Source organism: Colobus angolensis, unplaced genomic scaffold (assembly GCF_000951035.1).
Source record: "Colobus angolensis palliatus isolate OR3802 unplaced genomic scaffold, Cang.pa_1.0 Scaffold251, whole genome shotgun sequence".
NCBI classification, from domain to species: domain Eukaryota; kingdom Metazoa; phylum Chordata; class Mammalia; order Primates; family Cercopithecidae; genus Colobus; species Colobus angolensis.
The window spans coordinates 4,531,831-4,550,896 of NW_012115722.1; the positions used below are offsets into that span (position 1 = coordinate 4,531,831).

A 19,066-nucleotide genomic window follows, 5' to 3' on the forward strand; every position below is an offset into this window, starting at 1 on the left:
TCTAAGGGAAGCCCCCCAACCTCAACACCTGCTACTATGAGATCCCAGGGGCCACCTTGATTCCAGGAGCCACCTCAGGCTCTATTTCCTCTGGAAGTTCCTATTCCATCACCACACACCAGGAACAAAATGGAAAAACCACATATTTGGGGAAGGAGGAAGGGGTCATTTGCTGAGGGGCCCTGTCTCCTTCAGTGCCTGGGCAGGTGTCTATAGGCCTTAGCACCTGTTCAATGAGGGGCAACCCTTCTGGGGTGTGGCCCAGAGCTGTCAAAGTGCCTAAAGTGCTCAGACAGGCTACAAATCTGATTTCTATGTAAAATTATTTTTAAATGTTGGCAGCTGATTTCAAATTTTGCAGTGATTGCAGCCCACTAGTTTACAACCTCTAAATCTAAACTAACCAGTCTATTCCACAAGAGGCATTTACTGTGTGCTAACCATGTACATCCAATCCTGTGCTGCAGGGTTTGCCAAACGAGGTAAGGTCCCTGCCTGAGACACATTCAATCCAGCCCCCTCCCACCCCAAAATAGCCCTTTGCAGTAATAACAGCAGCAGTTCCTGCCACCCCCGGCACCTGCACACACATTCACTCTCATCTTCACAACTGGCAAAGGCCAAGGTGGCACCACCGTTTCACACACGCAGAACTGAGCCCAGAGAGGCAGAGTGATTGCCTAAGATCACACTGCTGGAGCTGGTAGACAGACAGGCTGGGATGCAAACCCGGGTCTGCCAGCTCCCAAACCAGGGCTCCTCAGCCCAGGCTTCCCCACTGACATCCCGGGGGACCGAGCCAGATGCCACAGCACACAAACAGCAACCCTGCCTGCCCCGTGGCCTGCTGCCAAACACCGGTGCACCAGGACGGCCAGACTGAGAAGCTCCAAACACCAGAGGGCTGAGGCCACTCCCCACAGCTGCTCCATCTCCCAGGCAAAGCCCCCAGCCCAGAGCTGAGGCGGCCAGACACGTGCGTGAAAGTGCAGGTGTAAGAGTGTGTGGACACACCCATTCCAGGCAAAGCCAGGCTGGGCCACCATGAGGAGAGGGAGGAACCAGCTGAGAGGGTCCCAAGGGCCCGTGGGAACCCAGGCGTGGTAAACACGCCTCTCAAGGAACTCATTAGGCCACTTTCCGGGCAACCGCAGGCAGGGGCAGGTGAATGGTGGAGAGCGTGGGCACAAGGACTTCGGCCCATCCAGGGACCTTGGCCAGCTCCTGGAACAAGCCGGGCACCGTGAGGCCTGGGGGGAATGAACTCACTGATCACATCTCCAGAGGGGTCCAGGAACCCACCACCAGTGGCATGTCCCCAGGCCAGCTCCTCCCTGGAAGCCACCCTGCCAAAGCCAGACCCAGAGGCACCCCCTGCCCGGGAAGTTTTCCAGGCCTCCTGTCCAATCACCAGTTCTTCCACCAGTCCTCGACTCAGTTGGCAACAGGGAGGGCCTCCCCACAAGGCCCTGGATGAAGGAACCCTTCTGCCAGGTCTGAGACACATCCAAGCCAGGGCCCCCTGGAGTGAATGACCCTGCTGTTAGTGCACACCTGCTTGCTAACAAAGGACCATGTTGTTAGCGTGCACACCTCCACGATGGGGGCTCACCACCTCTCAGGGCAGTCTCCTCCATCACTGGGCACTTCTATGGCCCTGAGTCCTCCCTTAGCTCAAGCCAAGCCCTGCCTCCCTGTCACTCCCTCACCCACACTGCATGGGTCCTGTCTGACTTTCAAAGTCACCAAGAGCAGAGGTATCAAGTCCCCTCTTCCTGAGGAGACTGCAGTCCCAGAGGCCCTTCCTTATTCTCACCTCACGACCAGCCCGGTGGTACAGCAGGGTAAGCAGCCCCATTTTAAAGAGGAGGGGACCCCCCTGCGGGGAAGGTGTCCAGATGGGAGGAGGGTGTTTCATGCTTCTGCTGTGCAATGTCCCCTCTCCCGACCCTCAGTACCCTGGTTCAGGGGCCACATGACCCTGGTATGGCCAATCAGCAAAGTCCCTGTCAAGCCTCAATGCCACAGGCCTGGGCAGTGAGGGCTCTCTTTGGACTTCTGCTGACCCAGGGAAAGAGGCGTTCTCTTTTATTGGTGACCTGGCACTGTCAGCAGACACCTGAGCCACCACAAGGAGAGAGCCCGCCTGAAAATGACACCAACATGGAGAACTGGCACAAGACAGGGGCGTGGCAACACCTCCTGGGGCCACAGGAGCCAGCTGTGCCTGACGCTTATGCAACCTCTAGATATTTAACCACATGGGACAAGCAATGCCTCTTTCAGCTTCAGCCAGTTTGAGCTTCTGTCACTCGCAACCAAGAGTCTCAAAGTCCACATCGGGCTTCTGGACCCAGTTTGTTGCGTCTAAAAAGCACCCATGGCTCCTCAATGGGTTCAGAGTCAACTGGAAGGGTCCCAGTCAGCAAAGAGATGACAGTGTGACGCTGCAGACACAGGCAGTCCTCCAGAAGGGAGCTGGGGCTTGGAGGAGACAGCCCCGCTCATCCCTCCATCACAGGAGGTCAAGGCCGAATTCACTGAACTATGATCATGCCACTGCACTCCCGCCTGGGTGACACAGCAGAACCTTGTCTGGAAAAAAAAAAAAAGCTGGAATTTAAACATAGGATATCTGGGGTCCCTATCACCCTCATGGTGCTGGCATCCAGAAATCCCATAATATCCCAAAACACCAACATTTTCCCCACAAATAAGGCCCAGGACAGAGCTATGACCAAGTGGTGGGGAGCTCAGGGGACCCTGTCGAATTACTTCCCTCTGCCTTGCAGGAGCAAGTTGAGGTCAGTGAACTCCAGGAGGGCCTCCTCCTCCAGGAAGCCCTCTGAGCAACCCCTCACACACTCTCTTATCCTGCAACTAAGGCAGGATTGTGGTCTCCTCACCAAATACTGGCTGGCTGGGTCCAGGTTCTCCAGCCAGAAGAACTGCTAGAAGCAGAAGACTGGGATTCCATACTGCAACTGCAGGACCAGGTTCCCGGGTGCTCGGGAAATCCTTCCCCAGTCCAGCTGATCTGGCAGCGTCCCCAGCACAGCCACAGCCCTTGTGCAGAGTATGTTCTAGAAACCCCCAGCTTTCACAGATGCAGACAGGACAGTCACTTCCTCACTCAGCCACTGTTGGCAGAAACCACAGCCTGGCTTCCTCCGGCCAAGCCTCAGCAGGCTCAGGGCTGCCGTGGGGCCCTGGTGGCCTCAAAAAGGGGAAGTGGGGACCTTGGAGTTGGGGGGGGCATGGAAGCCTCCAGGGAAGAGGCCCCACTCAGGCCCCTGGGCCCACACCCTGCCTGGGATGCCACGCAGCTGAAGACACAAAAACCTGCATGCTCCATCTTGCCCCCGCCGGGCCTGCTGGCTCTCAGCTCCCCTGGTAGGCTGAGTCTCAGGCAGATTTTTCATTTGCCAAGGGAGTCTCATGTTAATGCGATCTCTCTCAAGACACCCTGAGCTCCATGAAGCCAGCAGCTGCTCTGCCCAGTGCAGGCCTGACCCAAAGAGGCCCCCAGGAAACCTCGTGGAACCCAGGGATTCAATTCTGCTGGTATTCAAGGTCCCACACCCCAAGCCCAGCCCTCCCCAGACCCTCCCTGTCCTCAGAGCTCTGTGGCCCCCATGCCCTGCTCTCCCAGGCACCTCCCCTACCCAGAGGCCTTCCCATTGTGGATCCAACATCCCAGCCCCCTGCCTCGCCAAACTGTCGTGGTGGGATCTGTGTGTGTGTCCCGCAGCTGGTCCCGGCAAACACCTGTGATGTGAATGGCCGAGAAGGTTAGCCAGCCAGAATCCTGCGCCAGGCCCAGGGTAGGGAAGCATGCAGAGTGGCATGGGTGAGGGAGGAGGGCGCCACGGCTGAAGGATGAGGGCAGATGAAGAAAGGGCCTCCCTCAAGATCGGGAAGCACCTGCTGCACCTGCCACACCTGCCTTACCCGCCACAGCACACCTCTCCCAACTACACTCGGCCTCTGGGAGGATGCCTGCACCCCATCCCAGCTCGGCTACCAATGGCCTGTGAGTGGCAGTTGCCTGCACACTCTGGCCTCAGTTTCCTTATCAGTAAACTGGGGGTGCTGATAGCCAGGTCATCTGCACAGGTCATGATGTCCAAGAGGCCAAGCTTGCAGGACAAATTGGCAAATGGCCAAGAAGTCAGGTTTAGTGTCAGAGGAAGTCCTGCAGGGTCAGAGTTCAACCATGGGGTCCAGGGAGAGGCAGATGCAGAGTGGGCAGGCCCCCACCCAGGCCCCCCACTGCACCTCCTGATGATAGCCTGCAAAGTTGCCCAGCAGGGGCAAAGGCTGAAGTTCCCCAATGGCATGACTGCCAGCCAACCCTGCTCCCCTTCCACAGCCCCCAAGCACCCCCAGGCTGACTGTGTTCCCACTCCCAGGGCACAGGCTGCTGATCAGTCTTGGGGGCCAAAAACCTGCATTCCAGTCCCAGCTTAGCCACCAACATGCTCTGTGACCCTGAGCAAGTCTCTTGCCTGACCTGTGCCTTAGTTTTCCCTCTTGCAAAGGAGGGGCTGTGTCAGACCTCTGAGACCAGCTCTGGCCTAGTTGAGGCTGGGCTGGGGGTGGAGGCTGAATCAGTAAATGAAAAGGATAAGGGACTGGAGAAAAACTGAGGGAAAAGGCTGAGGTTCTCACGTGGTCCCAGGGAGCCACTTCTAGGGATGGGTAGAAAGTTGTTCTTTGATTCTTTGGGACACAGCTAAGGTAGTGTTAAGAGGGAAATCCGTAGCATTAAATGCCCACATCAAAAAGTTAGAAAGATCTCAAATTAACAACCTAACTTCACAATTGAAAGAAATAGAGAAGCAAAAACAAATCAACCCCAAGCCTAGCAGAAGACAAGAAACGACAAAAATCAGAGCTGAACTGAAGAAAAACAAGACAAAAAACCATTCAAAAGATCAATGAACCCAGGAGTTGGTTTTTTTGAAAAAATAAAATAGGCCACTAAACTAATAAAGAGAGAAGATCGAAACAAACACAATTAGAAATGACTAAAGGAATGTCACTAATGACCCCACAGAAGTAAAAAATAACCATCAGAAACTACTACAAACACTTCTACACACAAAAACTACAAAATCTAAGAGATGGATAAATTCCTGGACACACAATCCTCCCATGACTGAGCCAGGAAGAGACCAATAATGAGCTCCTAAACTGAATTAGTAATAAATAGCCTACCAATAAAAGGCCAGGACCTGATAGATTCACAGCCAAATTCTACCAGATGTACGAAGAAGAACTGGTACCATTCCCATAGGAACTATTCAGAAAAATTGAGGAAGAGGTACTCCTCCCTAACTCATTCTATGAGGCCAGCATCATCTTGATACCAAAAACTGCCAGAGACACGACAATAAAAGAAGAAAAAAAAGTGTTCTTTGTTCCTGAAATCCTCCCCTCCACTTCATTCATTTGGTTAAGCGTTATACTGATCAATCTCTCCTTTAAAATGCACCCCCAAGGCTCCAGCAGCCAGGGGTATGAATCCAGGTCTACTATGTCTCATGCCCATTCTAATGCTAGTTAGTGACTGCCCAGGGGGAGTTCGACCATGCATTCCTTCAGCAGCTGTGCACTGATGCCTTCTGTGCACCAGGCATCAGGCCAGGTACCAAGAGGAAATTCTGCTCAGGAAATGAGCTCCCAGGAGGCAGAATCCTTAGCACTGCCCCAACCAGGGTATCTGCTAGGGTAGAACGCAGTGGGTGTTCAGGCAACAGTGTTTATCAACTGACTAACCAATCAACCAGGATCAGCCCTACTTTTTCCTCACTCTTGCTTGAAATTCCATTAGCGATTCATTTCTGTAAGCACTGCCCTCACTAGCCTCCCCCTTCAGAAAGGAAACACTTTCACGCCCACATGTAACAGATTTCTGATCCCTTTTCCCTTGATAAGGAAGAACAGAAAGGGGAAGTCCGGCTGACCATGGGGGACCTCAAGTGGTGCTCATCCTGCCCAGGACAAGAGGGTGGTGGCTGACTTCGCACATTGCCTAGGGCCCCACCCTGACAGTGGGTCCAGCAGTGACAGCAAGACATGAATGGGGCTGGGAGGTACAAGAAGAGCTCCACAGACCTGGCACGGTGGCTCACATCTGTAATCCCAGCACTTTGGGAGGCCAAGGCAGGTAGATCACTGGAGGCCAGGAGTTCGAGACCAGCCTGGCTAACATGGTGAAACCCCGTCTCTTCTAAAAATAGAAAAATTAGCCCAAGGTGGTGGCATGTGCCTATAGTCCCAGCTACTCAGGAGGCTGAGGCATGAGAATCACTTGAACTTGGGAGGCGGAGGTTGCAGTGAGATGGGATTGCACCACTGCACTCCAGCCTGGGCAACAGAGTGAGGCTCTGCCAAAAAAACAAAGAGATCCATTTCACAGGCCCATGGACAGATGCAACCCAGAGTAACCAGTGTCCTGTCCTGGAGGGGACAGGAAGGATGTGCATTTGAGTCTTAACTCTTAGGCTGCTAGTATTCTGTTTAGAAAGGCAGCATCCACAAGACAGAAAGCAAACTGGATTCACAACTTATACCAGGATTATTTCCAAAGACAGCAAGAAACTATGGGAGTATTCTCATATAATGCTGTAGTGAATATGGCCTTTTTATCCTGACACAAAACCCAAAAGCCATAAAGAAAAGACTGATAAATTCAGTTACATGAAAAAACAAAATATACATGGTAAAAACTACCAAAAGCACAATCAAAAGACACATGACAGATTAGGGGAACATTCATGATTCATATCACAAGGAGCTAATCTCCTTCATATGTAAAAAGCTCCCACAAATCAAAAAGAAGACCAATAACCCAACAGAAAAATGGGAGAAGACTAGGAAGAGAAAGTTCATAGAAAAGACAATCTAAATGACTCTTAAACATTTGGAAGGGCCAGGCATGGTGGCTCACGCCTGTAATCTCAGCACTAGGTAGGCTGAGTCAGGCGGATCACATGAGGCCAGGAGTTCGAGACCAGCCTGAGCAACATGATGAAACCCCATTTCTACTAAAAAATACAAAAACTAGGCAGGCATGGAGGTGCATGCTTATAATCCCAGCTACTTGGGAGACTGAGGCACGAGAATCACTTGAACTCGGGAGGCAGAGGTTGCAGTGAGCCGAGATCATGCCTGTACACCAACCTGAATGACAGAGAGAAGCTCTGTCTCAAATAAATAAATAAATAAATAAATAAATAAATAAATAAATAAATAAATAAATAAATAAATAAAAATTTAAAAAAAAACAACCAACCCACAGCATTTGGAAGGAAGCTGACCACACTCCTTCGGGAGGCTGAGGGGGGCAGATCACGAGGTCAGGAGATCGAGACCATCCTGGCTAACGTGGTGAAACCTCATCTCTGCTAAAAAATACAAAAAATTAGCTGGGCGTGGTGGCAGGTGCCTGTAGTCCCACCTACTCGGGAGGCTGAGGCAGGAGAATGGCATGAGCCCGGGAGGTGGAGCTTGCAGTGAGCAGAGACTGTGCCACTACACTCCAGCCTGGGTGACAGAGCAAGACTCCGTCTCAAAAAAAGAAAAACTACCATAGTAGACAGGCACAATGGGATGCACCTATAGTCCCAGCTACTTGGGAGGCTGAGGCAGGCGAATCACTTGAGCCCAGAAGTTTGAGTCCAACCTGGGTAACAAAGCAAAATCCCCATCTTTAAAACAAAAACAAAACCACCATGGAAAACCATTTTTACCTATCTGATGGGCAAAGATCAAAGTATTTCATAAGCCTCATAAGTCCGTGTTGGAAACAGGCACTCACATTCCCTCCTGGGCAGGAATGTGAGTCAGTAGAATCCCCAGTGAAGGCAGTTTAATAGTATCTAACCAAGTCACTAAAGGACATACTTGCTTTTTGACCTACCAAATCCACTTTGAGTAATGTATCGTACAAACACTGTCACGAGTGTGAAATGACATAAGCACAAAATTAGTCATTGAAGCATTATTTGTAATAACAAAAGATTGAAAATAATATACCTATCAGTCAGGAACTGGTGAAATAAATTATGATGCAACCTTACAATGGAATACTATGCAGCTGTCAAAAAGCCTGAGGCCACTTGAAACTAATGTCACAGGGTATCCTGTGAAAAATCCACACAGCAATGCCTGGAACAAATAAAGATGGAACCAGGACACAGAAAAACCAAAACTGTTGATTTCACAGAGTGGATAAATCTCACTTCTCATTTTCAGTTTCTATTTCTATTGTCAGTGTATTGCTTATGTGACTTAAAAAAAAAAGTCTAATAAGAAAAATGAATCCCAGATCCATCACACCTAAATTGCGTGACCTAGCCAGGCACAGTGGCTCATGCCTGTGATGTCAGCTATTCAGGAGGCCAAGGTGGGAGAATTGCTTAAGGCCAAGAGTTCAAGATCAGCCTGGGCAACATAGTAAGATGCTATCTCTAAAAAAATTTTAAAACTGAGCCAGGCACAGTGGTATGTGCCTGTAGAGCCAGCAGCTTGGGAGGCTGAGGCAGGAAGACCTCCTGAGTTCAGGTCAAGGCTGCAGTGAGCAATGATTGTGCCACCGCACTCCAGCCTGAGAAACAGAGCAAGGCTCCATCTCACTCATTCACAAACAAATTAAATACTGAAAGAAATAATACATTACATGACCTGACAGATTCTCTGTGCCTCAGTTTCCTCATTTTAACAAAAGGAGAATAACAGTCCTACCCCACAGGGTTTTGAAAGGATTCAGTTGGGGGTGATGCAAGCAGTGTGCTGAGCCACTCCTGGCACAGAACACCCCAGTCTAGACGGCATGTATCACCAAGTTGTCAGAAAGGCCCATGGGGTGCGGAAGTGAGAGGGCCTGGCACCTGTCCCCTCCCCTCAACCCCGCCATGAGCCAGCAGCACTGAGGGTGAGGAGGCCCAGTCCCCACTCTGGCCTGTGAGTGCCCAGCCTCTGGGAGGTGGAGAGAACACTGGTCAGCAACTCAGGCCGGCTTTCCAGGGCCATGAGCGGCAGTGTGGGCTGACCCCTCCATGTAGGGCCTATCTGGGCCTCAAGGGAGTGACCGTCCCACCCAACCCAGGTCAGAGAGAGGTGGTGATGTTGGTCTGAGCTGGAGGGAGCTCACAGGTGACATCCCAGGCAGACTCAGGTCCTCGGCCCAAACCTTCCAGGCTTGCTGGCAGGAGAGAGTGCAGTACCCAGGCTTAAAAAAAGCTCTGTGACCTCGGAGCCCAGCTGGGAGACAAACTGGGCCAAAAACCACCTGGCTGGTCATCTCCTCTGAGAACCTGCAGAGAACCATGGGCTGAGGCCCGTCCCCCTGACTACCCAAGGGTGGTGGGTGGGGGTGCTCTTGCTCCATTTCTAGCCAGGGCAACTGACTCTGGGACCTTAGCCTCCAAGCCCAAAGCCCACCTGCTGGGAAACAGTGGAGCTAGGATTCGAATCCAGGCCTGCCCCTCCTCCAAGGCCCAGTGCAGATTAAGTCTCTATCCGCATTTCCTGAGGTGCATTCTGCCCAAAAGCAGGGCCATGAAAAGCTACATATGTGCAGCCACACACATCCACAGCCGTTTCTGGTCACAGGTGGTGCTGAGCTCAACATTCTTCTCTTCCCCATTTAAAGATCCCCCATATACATTAGCAAATTAAAGGCTCTGACAAGTCCTGCAGGAAAGAAGCCTGCTGAATTAAACACAGCTGAACATTTCCCCATCCTTTTGTTAATGAGACTCTTTGCATTGAATCCCTAATGAACCTCCTTTGGGAAATGCTGACTTTGGAGTCTCCGAGACCACCTAGGAACTCCTCCCCAAAGACGCCTCCCTGGGCAGCTGTGGCCTGTAGAGCCCATTAGCCTCCCCTTAATTGACAGCCTCTAAAGCTCCTTAAGGTTGGGGGCCCCACGTACCCACCTCCACCTGGCCCCAGGTTGGGCTAGCTGTGCATAAGAAGGTTGCAGGTGCCGAAGGGACCAGCCCATGCACCCGCCTGTGGGCCAGGATACCCACCCTGAGCTTAGCCTTCCAGGTGGTGAGAGGAGACACCTGAGTGAAAGACCAGGGATCTGTAGTGCTCATGGTCTCAACAGCGACCTCCCTAGGCAGTTTTCAGCTGGGAAGCACCTTGCCCTGGGGAAAAGCAAGCAGGAAAAGAGCTCCAAGTGCCAACACGGCAAAGGGCTCCTGTTGAATTTCCTGCCTCTCCCGTGCAATGCAGAGGAGTGGCCCACCTGCCTCAGTTTCCCCATCTGCCACAGGTAAGGCAGTGCAGGGAATAGAGCCCTGGGCTGAATATCAGGTGATGTAAGGTACAGTCCCAGCTCTCCCTATCACCAACTGTGTGACTCAGGCAATTCTTCACCCTCTCTGGGCCTGACTCCCCCAGGGCAGGAAAGGCCTCCAGGATCTCTGAGGTCCCTTCCCACTCAGACCAGCAGAGAAGCCAGTCACAGAGAGGTCAGTGGGAGAGGCCTCTCCCACCCAGAGCTCAGCGGGCCACCAATAGAGCCCAGTGAGGCATCACTGCCTAGCCTGGCCTCTTGTCCCAACAGCAAGCCTAAAGCCACCACCTGGCCCGGAGGCCCCCAGTTTGGCCTCCACGACACCAGCTCGAAAAGCACCTAACCCTAAACCAAGGCGCTAAGACCCTCACTTTCCCGAGGCTTCCTGAGAACCTGATCCAGGCCTACGGGACGCGAGAGATGCAGAGGGGACTGCCTCGTGAAGCCGCATCAGGAGTCCGGAAGAGCCCTGCTACAGGGGAAGCAGCCCCACCCGGCCTCCCCAACCAACCACAGCCCCAGCTTCCGGCCCTGCACCCACACGGGGGCTCAAGAGCCCTCGCCATGGCTGTCCCTGGAGCCCAAGCCCCTATTCCTGGTCACTCACTTCTTCCTTCCACAAATCCTGCCCTTACGGAGCTACTGGGCACAGGAGGTCACTGTGATGGAGTCTCAGGCCACAAGAGCCCCATGGCCCCGGAAACCAGGCCTCCCACACCTACCCAGGACCCCCCAGAACGCCAAGCCCGATCTCTGCTCACCCCTTGGCCAAAAAACGCCTCCAGAACTTCCCGGGCCTCCTCTGTGGCTGCGTGATTTGGCTGATTTCGGTTCCCCAAACAAGCCCCACCCTTTCATCTCCAGCTCCGGCAATCTAAAAACACGCCCACCTCCTCACCTCCAAATGCCTTTTGCCTGGTGAACTCCTGCCCGCCCTTCAGGGCCAACCTGAGCTGCCACCTCTTCCAGGAAGGCTGCCTCGTCCCCTCCCAGTCTGGCCTTGTTCCTTAGCTTCCCCAGGGCCTGCACCTCCCACAGAAGCACAGGCCACCCTGACCTGTTATTACCTGGCTGCACGTCCAGCCATGCACTACCTAGCTCCCAGGATCTAATCCTTCCTGGTACGCGGGGACGTCAATCCCCATACTCCACAGACTGTGGGGTACAGCCAGCACTGAACTGGCAGCTAAGGACTGGGCCCTGACCCTGGAGTCCCCAGTCCCATCTGCATGAGCTCTGGCAGGTGACCTGCCTCTCAGGACTCAGTTTCTCACCTGAGCAATGGGGATGAAACCCTTCTGTCTGCTCCATGGCCTATTCTAGCAGTGAAATGACCTCATAGCTATAAAACCTCATACACCCAGAACCACTGCACATGGAAGGGGGCCCGTCCTGCCACCAGGAAAGAGGCCACTTGTTGGCGCCACCAGACCTCCATCTGCCAAGTGCCACTGAGCTCCCGCCTGCAGCAGGTGCAGGGTGAGGCACTGCTGCCGCTACAACAGACAGGCACGGGTCCCCGGAGGAGCCCACGCCAGGAGGAGGGCAGAGTGTCATAAATGAGCCAAATGAGGAAAAGAAATGCCAGGGCAGGGCAGTAGGGAAGGAAGGAAAGCATGGTGGTTGGGAGAACAAGCTCTGAGATCCAATTGCAGGCTGTGAATCTCGGCTCCACCTTGGAGGAGCTGTGTGACCTTGGGCGTGTTCCTGAACCTCTCTGGGCCTCAGTTTCCTAACCCACAGAATGGACTGGTAACAATACCCAGTTCTCAGGGGCTTAACGTAGATGTGGGCACACAGCAAGTGCCATCACCCAGGGCCACCCCAGTCGGCTCCAGACACCAGGGTGAGCAGGCTGAGAAATCATGACATAAACAGGCACTGGGGACACACTTCAGTACCAGGGTCTCAGCCTCACTTCCTGCCCGCCCCCAAAGGGCAGCTCTGCTCTTGTACCTGTGCTCAAGAGAGCTGAGCCTGACAAAGGGATACAGAAGTGCGGGTCCCTGCCCCCAGGGGACAGAGCAGTGTCTCCAGAGAGTCTGGGTATAGCAAAAGAGGCCACTTCCCATTAGCCCAGGCCCCCTTAAAATAGCTCCTTCACAGAACTTAAAAGGGTTCCTCCTCCCAGCCAGATGGGGTACCGGAGACAGGCTTGGGGGGCCCAGGAGCCAGATGCACACACACAGAAGGAGGTCTCATCCCAGCCTACACCAGCACCCTGGACCCCTGCTCCAGCGAGGAGATGCACAGGAGTAGGGAGACCCAGACCCTGAAGAACAGCAGCAGGACCATGACAAGCCCACAAGACTGGCCCCCAGTCCACACCCTCCCATGAGTGAGGCGAAGGGGCGTGCTTGTGAGTGGGGCAGGGCCTGCCCCTCCAACATAACTCCCACCAGGAAGACACACCAGCCCCGAGGCTGCAGAGCTCCCTGGGCCTCAGTTTCCCCATCTGTGCAGAGCAGCTGCACTCCAGGGTCCTAGGCTTCTCCCTGCCCAGCCAGTCGGTGACTCCAGGAAGCAATGACCTCAGTGTGCCCAAGGCAGTGTGACTGAGTTGTTTCAGAGGCCAGCATGAGGAAAGCTGGCCAGTTACAGGGGCAGGAAGGGCACCCTGGAGGGTGTCACCCAGGCCTGGGGCCTGGAAGACAAAGCACCCTGATCAGGGTGCCCTGGGTCCAGTGGCCTCCAGGGATCCGGGCCCTAGAAGGCAGGTGGTGGCACCACCCACTGCAGGTACCTTCTGCCTTCCGGGAACACGAGCTCCTCCCCAGGGGACAGGCCTGTGTCTGAGGGTCATGGCCGCTTCTTCTGCCCCGTCACCTCCAGTAGGTCCCGATGCCCTGGGAGGAGGCAAGAATGGGCAGAGCCTGTGGCAGTAAACAGTAAACACAACTGGAAACTGGGGTGCCTGCACCAAAGACCTCCTTTGGCTTCCCTTTCCCTCAGGCCCAGTCGTGGGGTCACCCTTCCAGCGGTCAGCGGTGGTGGAGGAGACGGGGACATAAACGGAGGAATGGCAAGAAGAGGGTATCCCGGCATCCCTCAGGCTCTAGCCACAGCAAGAGAGGGGCTCAAAGCAAGGCCAAGGGAGTGGGGGAGGTGGCTGAGTGAACGGCTTAGGAGCAGAGCCAGCTGGGTCCCCTCTTCTCCCCATGCTGGAGGACCCCTGAAGGAGGCCCTCACCTGGGGGACACAGCCAAGCAGCGGTTGGAGGGAAAACCCCAGGCAGCAGGAACTGTGGGGGCCAAGGACGGGAAAGGGGCAGGAGAGAGCCAAGCTGGGGGTGAAAATGTCAGGGGGGCTGGCCCAGAGCAGATGATGGGGACAAGCAGCGGGAGTTGGGAGGGAAGTCAGGCCCGGTCTAGGAGGCCCTCACAAGCCAGGAGAAACTGACCAGATGGCTGTGCTCGAGAACAGGGAGGACCTTCTCCCAGGCCCAAGGTCAGCCGTCCCCACCCCATCCTAATGCAGAGTCTGCTCAGGTTCATCTCGGCAGCACTGGTCTGTGCTGTGCTCAGAAAATGCCTGTGAAATTGGCCCATCGAAGAGGACAGGCCGGGTGTGGTGGCTCATGCCTGTAACCCCAGCACTTTGGGAGGTCAAGGTGGGAGAATCTCTTGAGCCCAGGAGGTCGAGGCTGCTGTGAGCTACAGTCAGGCCACTGCACCCCAGTCTGGGCAACAGAGCCAGATCCTGTCAAAATAAAAAATGAGAGAGCAGGTGGCAGCAGGAAAGCACAGTCCTAGATGTTCCAAGGAAATGGCCACCAAAGAGGAATGGAGCTCTGGTCCCAGACTAACCACCCAACCCTTCTCCACCCCAATATTGGTCCCTTCTAGAAAGGCTTCCAGGCTTCCAGGGGAGAGCGGGGAATGGAGGATGCTTCGGCCAAGCAGGTCTGCACTCAGGGTTGGGCAATGCCCTAGCCATGATGTGGCCAGTTGAGAAATCCATGGGCAGCAGCAGGTCAGGCTAGATGCCTATGGCAAGCTGGGCAACACTGTGCCACTGTCCTTGGTGGGGAGGGGGCCACTGGACAGATGAGGGGGCTGGCGGGATCCCCAGCACACACAGCTGGAGGGACTCCAGCCACTGCGTGGCAACCTCTCAGCCTGGGCACACTAGTCTCCGGTGCCTGGGAAGGGTTTTCACCCAGCTAGCCCTCCCATTCACCTACCTGAGCCCTGCCGTCAGCCCCATTTTACAGATAAGGAAACCGAGGAACAGAGAAAATGATTAGCCCAAGGGATGCAGGTGACAGGGAGGCTGTTCAGCTCAGCCCTGCCTGCCTGCACCTCCCCGGCTCCCCCCAGGAGGTCCAGTTTCCCACCCAAGGCAGGACAAGACAGAGGAGAGCCTCGTGACACCGACAGTGACGAGCACTTCCACTTAGGTAATGCCACCGCTGTGCCAGGCACAGAGTGTGCATCAGCTCGTTTAATCTTTACAACCACCTGATGCAGGGGGTACCTTTACCAACCCATTTCACAGATGCAAGAAACAGGCTCCACCCATTGTTCATCTCACACGCTGTTGGGAGGAGGCAGGGCAGAGCTGGAACTTGGGCCACCGGACCAGAGCACAGTCCAGTTCTGCCTGCAGGCAGGGGGCTGGACCGGATAACTTCTGGAAGACCCCTGCTTCTCTGGCTGGTGTTTGGATGTGGTCTCATTCTCTAATTCCAACTAACTTCCAGCTCTTGGCTACATGTGTCTGTCTATCTATCTATCTATCTATCTATCATCTATCATCTATCTATCTATCTATCTATCTATCTATCTATCTATCTATCTATCTATCTATCTATCTATCTATCTGAGACACGGTCTTGCTCTATCACCCAGAGTGGAGTACAGTGGCACAATCTCAGCTCACTGCAGCCTCCACCTCCTGTGCTCAAGTAATCCTCCTGCCTCAGCCTCCTAAGTAGCTGGGACTACAGGCATGCACCACCATGCTAGATAATATTTGTATTTTTTTGTAGAGTTGGGGTTGTGCCATGTAGCCTAGGTTAGTCTCAAACTCTTGAGCTCAAGCGATCTGCCCACTTCAGCCTTCCAAAGTGCTGGGACTGCAGGTGTGAACCACGGTGCCTGGCCACATGAGTCTTTTAAAAAGTAGTAAATGCCTCCCCCCAACCCCATGAAAGGCTAGAATGGGCTGCTTTGATACAGGCATCCACTGTGACCCACTCTGCATGTTCCCTCAAAGACCTGGAACTTTCTGCAGTGGGGTTAAGCACTGCCCTCTCCCTGGGCAGTGGGAGAGGTGGGAGAGGGGATGCTGCGTCACCTCGGTATGAACAAGTCCACATCCTCTTCCTCCAGGACAGCAGGAAGGAGGCAAGGAGCGGTGCTGAGGGACAGGCCACCCGGCCACCTCTGTGACCCTTGCAATGAGAGGGAGTGGACAAACCGCCTACCTCCCGGCTAAGGCACGACCCAACCACATGTCCAGGAAAGCACGTGAGACAGCCCACCCTGGCCCAGCCACGCAGAAGGCCTCTTCCTACCCCTTCCCTCCCGCAGTGGGCCCAGCGAAGGCCAGGCACAGGGCGGGGTAGGGGAGGCCCTCACAGGAGCCCAGTTCCTCATCCTCCCAGTAAGGACTAACCCCATGAATCCCTCAGCACCAACCAGAGCCCCTGTTCTCAGCTTTGCCCCATCTGATCTCGCCAAAAACACAGTGTCCTGGCCCTGACTCCAGGCTCAAACGTGGCAGCAGACCACACTGTGGTGGGCACAACTGGATGCCTGGGGACCGATCTGCTGGGTGATTCAAGACAGACAGCCCCTCTGGGTTGTCTATCCTCTGTAAACTGGAGGTGAATGTCACCTACCACATGGAGCGGTGGAGGAGGTAGGGAATGGGTCAAATCAGTAGCTATAAACTGTAGAGTGGGGTACATGTCCCCAGTGCAACCATCAAGTCAGACTTTTGTCTCTTTTTAAAAATTTATTGATTTATTTTGAGACAAGGTCTCATTCTGTCACCCAGGCAGTGGCACAGTCATGGCTCACTACAGCCTCCAACATCTGGCCTCAAAGGATCCTCCTGCCTTAGCCTCCCAAGTAGCTGGGACTACAGGCACATGCCACCACATCTGGCTAATTTTTGTATTTTTTGTAGAGACAGGGTTTCGCCATGTTGCCCAGGCTGGTCTCGAACCCCTGGGCTCAAGTGATCTGCCCACGTTGGCCTCCCAAAGTGCTGAGATGTCTTCTCTTTGTGAGACTCTCCTGTGGCCTGTCCCGAGGCCGCACTCCAGACCACCTTCTACTGCCTGAGCTCTCCCTGCACCAACCTCCATGCCCTCAAGCAAACCTCCCTCAAGCAGACCTAGTCCTGGCAAAGAGATTCTGCAATACCAGCTTCACCCTCATCGCTAGGAAAACAGCTGCTAGTAAACAGCTGCTTCTTTCATGAAAACAGCACTAGAAGGCTGGGCGTGGGGCTCATGCTTGTAATCCCAGCACTTTGGAAGGCTGAGGTGGTAAGATTGCCTGAGCTCATGAATTCAAGTGAGCTATGACCACCCCATTTCAGTGAGCTATGACCACCCCACTGCACTCCAGCCTGGGTGACAGAGTGAGACCCCGTCTTTAAAAAAAAAAAGAGAGAGGAAAAAAAAGAGACTGGGGGTGGTGGACTGGGGGTGGTGGCTCACACCTATAATCCCAGCACTTTGGGAGGTTGAGGTGGGTGGATCATTTGAAGTCAGGAGTTTGAGACCAGCCTGGCCAACATGGTGAAACCCCGTCTTTACTAAAAATACAAAAATTAGCCAGGTGTGGTGGTGCCGTACCTGTAGTCCCAGCTACTCAGGAGGCTGAGGCAGGAGGATGGCTTAAGCCCAGGAGGCAAAGGTGATAGTGACCCAACAGGGCACCACTGTGCTCCAGCCTAGGCAACAGACAGAGACTCCATCTCAAAAAAATAAAATAAAATAAAAATAAAAATAAGAAAGAAAGAAAGAAAATACCACCGGAGAGCTACCTCCACAATGTTCACATCTTCCCTTCTGAAGGCCACAGAATCTGGAACAATCTGAGAGCCTCCCCTCCCCCGTACCCTGCACCAGGAGCTGCAGGTAAACCTCAGGAACCCAGGGCCTCTGGAGGTGGGAAGACAGACAACTGGGTGGGAAGTGAAGGCTGTGCACAAATGCCTTCCTGGGCTGCAGCCCCCCTCAGCCTCCTGCACTTCCTGCAGGGCCGGCACTTGGTACTTCCTCTAAAATTGGCTGGCTTGTCACTTTTGTGTCTTCTTTGGCCTCGTCCAAGACAATAATACAGTCAAGACGTCATAATGTCAATGTCCTATTTACAGATTTTTTTTCTCTAAGACAAATACTTAGATATTAAATGTGTCCTTCCACCTATAGGCTAGAACCCCCTGCGTTTCCCTGGGCAGCCCGGTCCTCACTCCGAGAAACACTGGTATTGAGTCCACCCCTCACAGCCTCCACCTGCACGTTGGTGACGCTAGTGAAGGCCCACAGTCACACAGCTCTTCCAGACACATCCAGCCCACACTGGCTGCCTGTCCAGGTCTTGGAGCCAGGGCCCCTGTCACAGGTGGCCCGGCCTGGCCCCCACCTCCAGGCCCTCGGCTTCCCCCTCCCGGCCCTCCCTTCTCCCCTTCAGCAATGGCTGGCCAGGAAGGAAGCCCCCAGCCCCAGACGTCCCTGCCCTTGACCCTGATGTGATGACACAAAGAAGAGGCAACTGCCTCATCCTCTGTGCACGCATGTTTAGATGAATGCATAGAAAGCTCCAGAAAGACCCACTCCAGATGGCCCATGAGGTCCCTGGGGGATGGAGGAGAGGCGCTGCAGGGGAAGGGAAACCAGTCTGCTTTTCGGAGGCATCTTGGTTCGCTGACCCTCAGGCATGCACCCCTTTCAGAGGTTTTGTTTGTTGTTTTATAATTTCATAAAATTAGTTGAATTGCCCTTCCCTTGCCAATGTTTCCTTTCATTGAGAAAAGTCATGTGTGCTTGTAAATGTAAAAATTACACCCTCGAGAAGGAGTGTGGACATTTGAGAGTCTGTGGTTCCTAGAATTCCAGATGGAACAGGCCAGATGCACAACATCGAGGTCACAACCGCACTTTCTTGTCAGGCTGGGAAAAGCCAGTGACAAGTCGCCTCTGGTCCCCTGTTGAGGGGTCGCCTCTCCCAGCCATCTGCCCAGTAGGCTCCCAGAGCCTCCTCCTTCCCCAGCCCAGACCCTGCCCAGTGCACTCCCAGGCCAGGCTGCCGGGTGAGCTGCTTCCCACCCACCATCCAGCCCCATCTCCGGGGGCTCAAGCCACTAGGACTGGTGACACTCCATTCCCACACCCTGCTTTTACCTGGCTCTCCTCCTGGGCCCCAGCAGCCGGCCAGGGTCTGCAGGGAGGTGGCCCGGCCCTCGTCTGCCCTTCCTCAGACGCGTCCAGGCTAACCCATCCGAAGGCTCCTTCCACGCTACCTAATGAGAGTGAGTCACATCTGGGACCCACCACTTCCTGCTCTGGCGGCGGCGGCGGCAGCAAGGCTAAGGCACGGCCCGCAGCCCAGCTTCTCAGGGTATGCAGGGCCCCCTCCCCCAGCCACAGTGTTGCTCTCTGCAGCCTGGGAGCTGCCAGGACTGGGAGCTGTCGGGCTCCAATGACTTCATGGAAATTTGAAGCTTGAAGCTGGAACAATTTTGAAAAAAAAAAAAACATAATAATAAAACAAGCACCAAAAACCTCCA

At 54.1% G+C, this 19,066-nt stretch overlaps 1 protein-coding gene across 3 annotated transcripts in view; it reads right to left on the reverse strand.

Moving 5' to 3' along the window:
• ADCY7 (adenylate cyclase 7) overlaps positions 1–18,821 on the reverse strand; it is a 52,096-nt gene extending 33,275 nt beyond the window's left edge. For 2 of the 3 annotated variants that reach the window (XM_011946618.1, XM_011946621.1), the window contains exon 1: positions 18,774–18,810. The gene's annotated coding sequence lies outside the window, so the exon portion shown is untranslated. Of the gene's footprint in view, positions 1–18,773 lie in introns of all 3 variants that reach the window. The other variant, XM_011946620.1, reaches the window with a different exon arrangement.
• Positions 18,822–19,066: the final 245 nt, after the last annotated feature.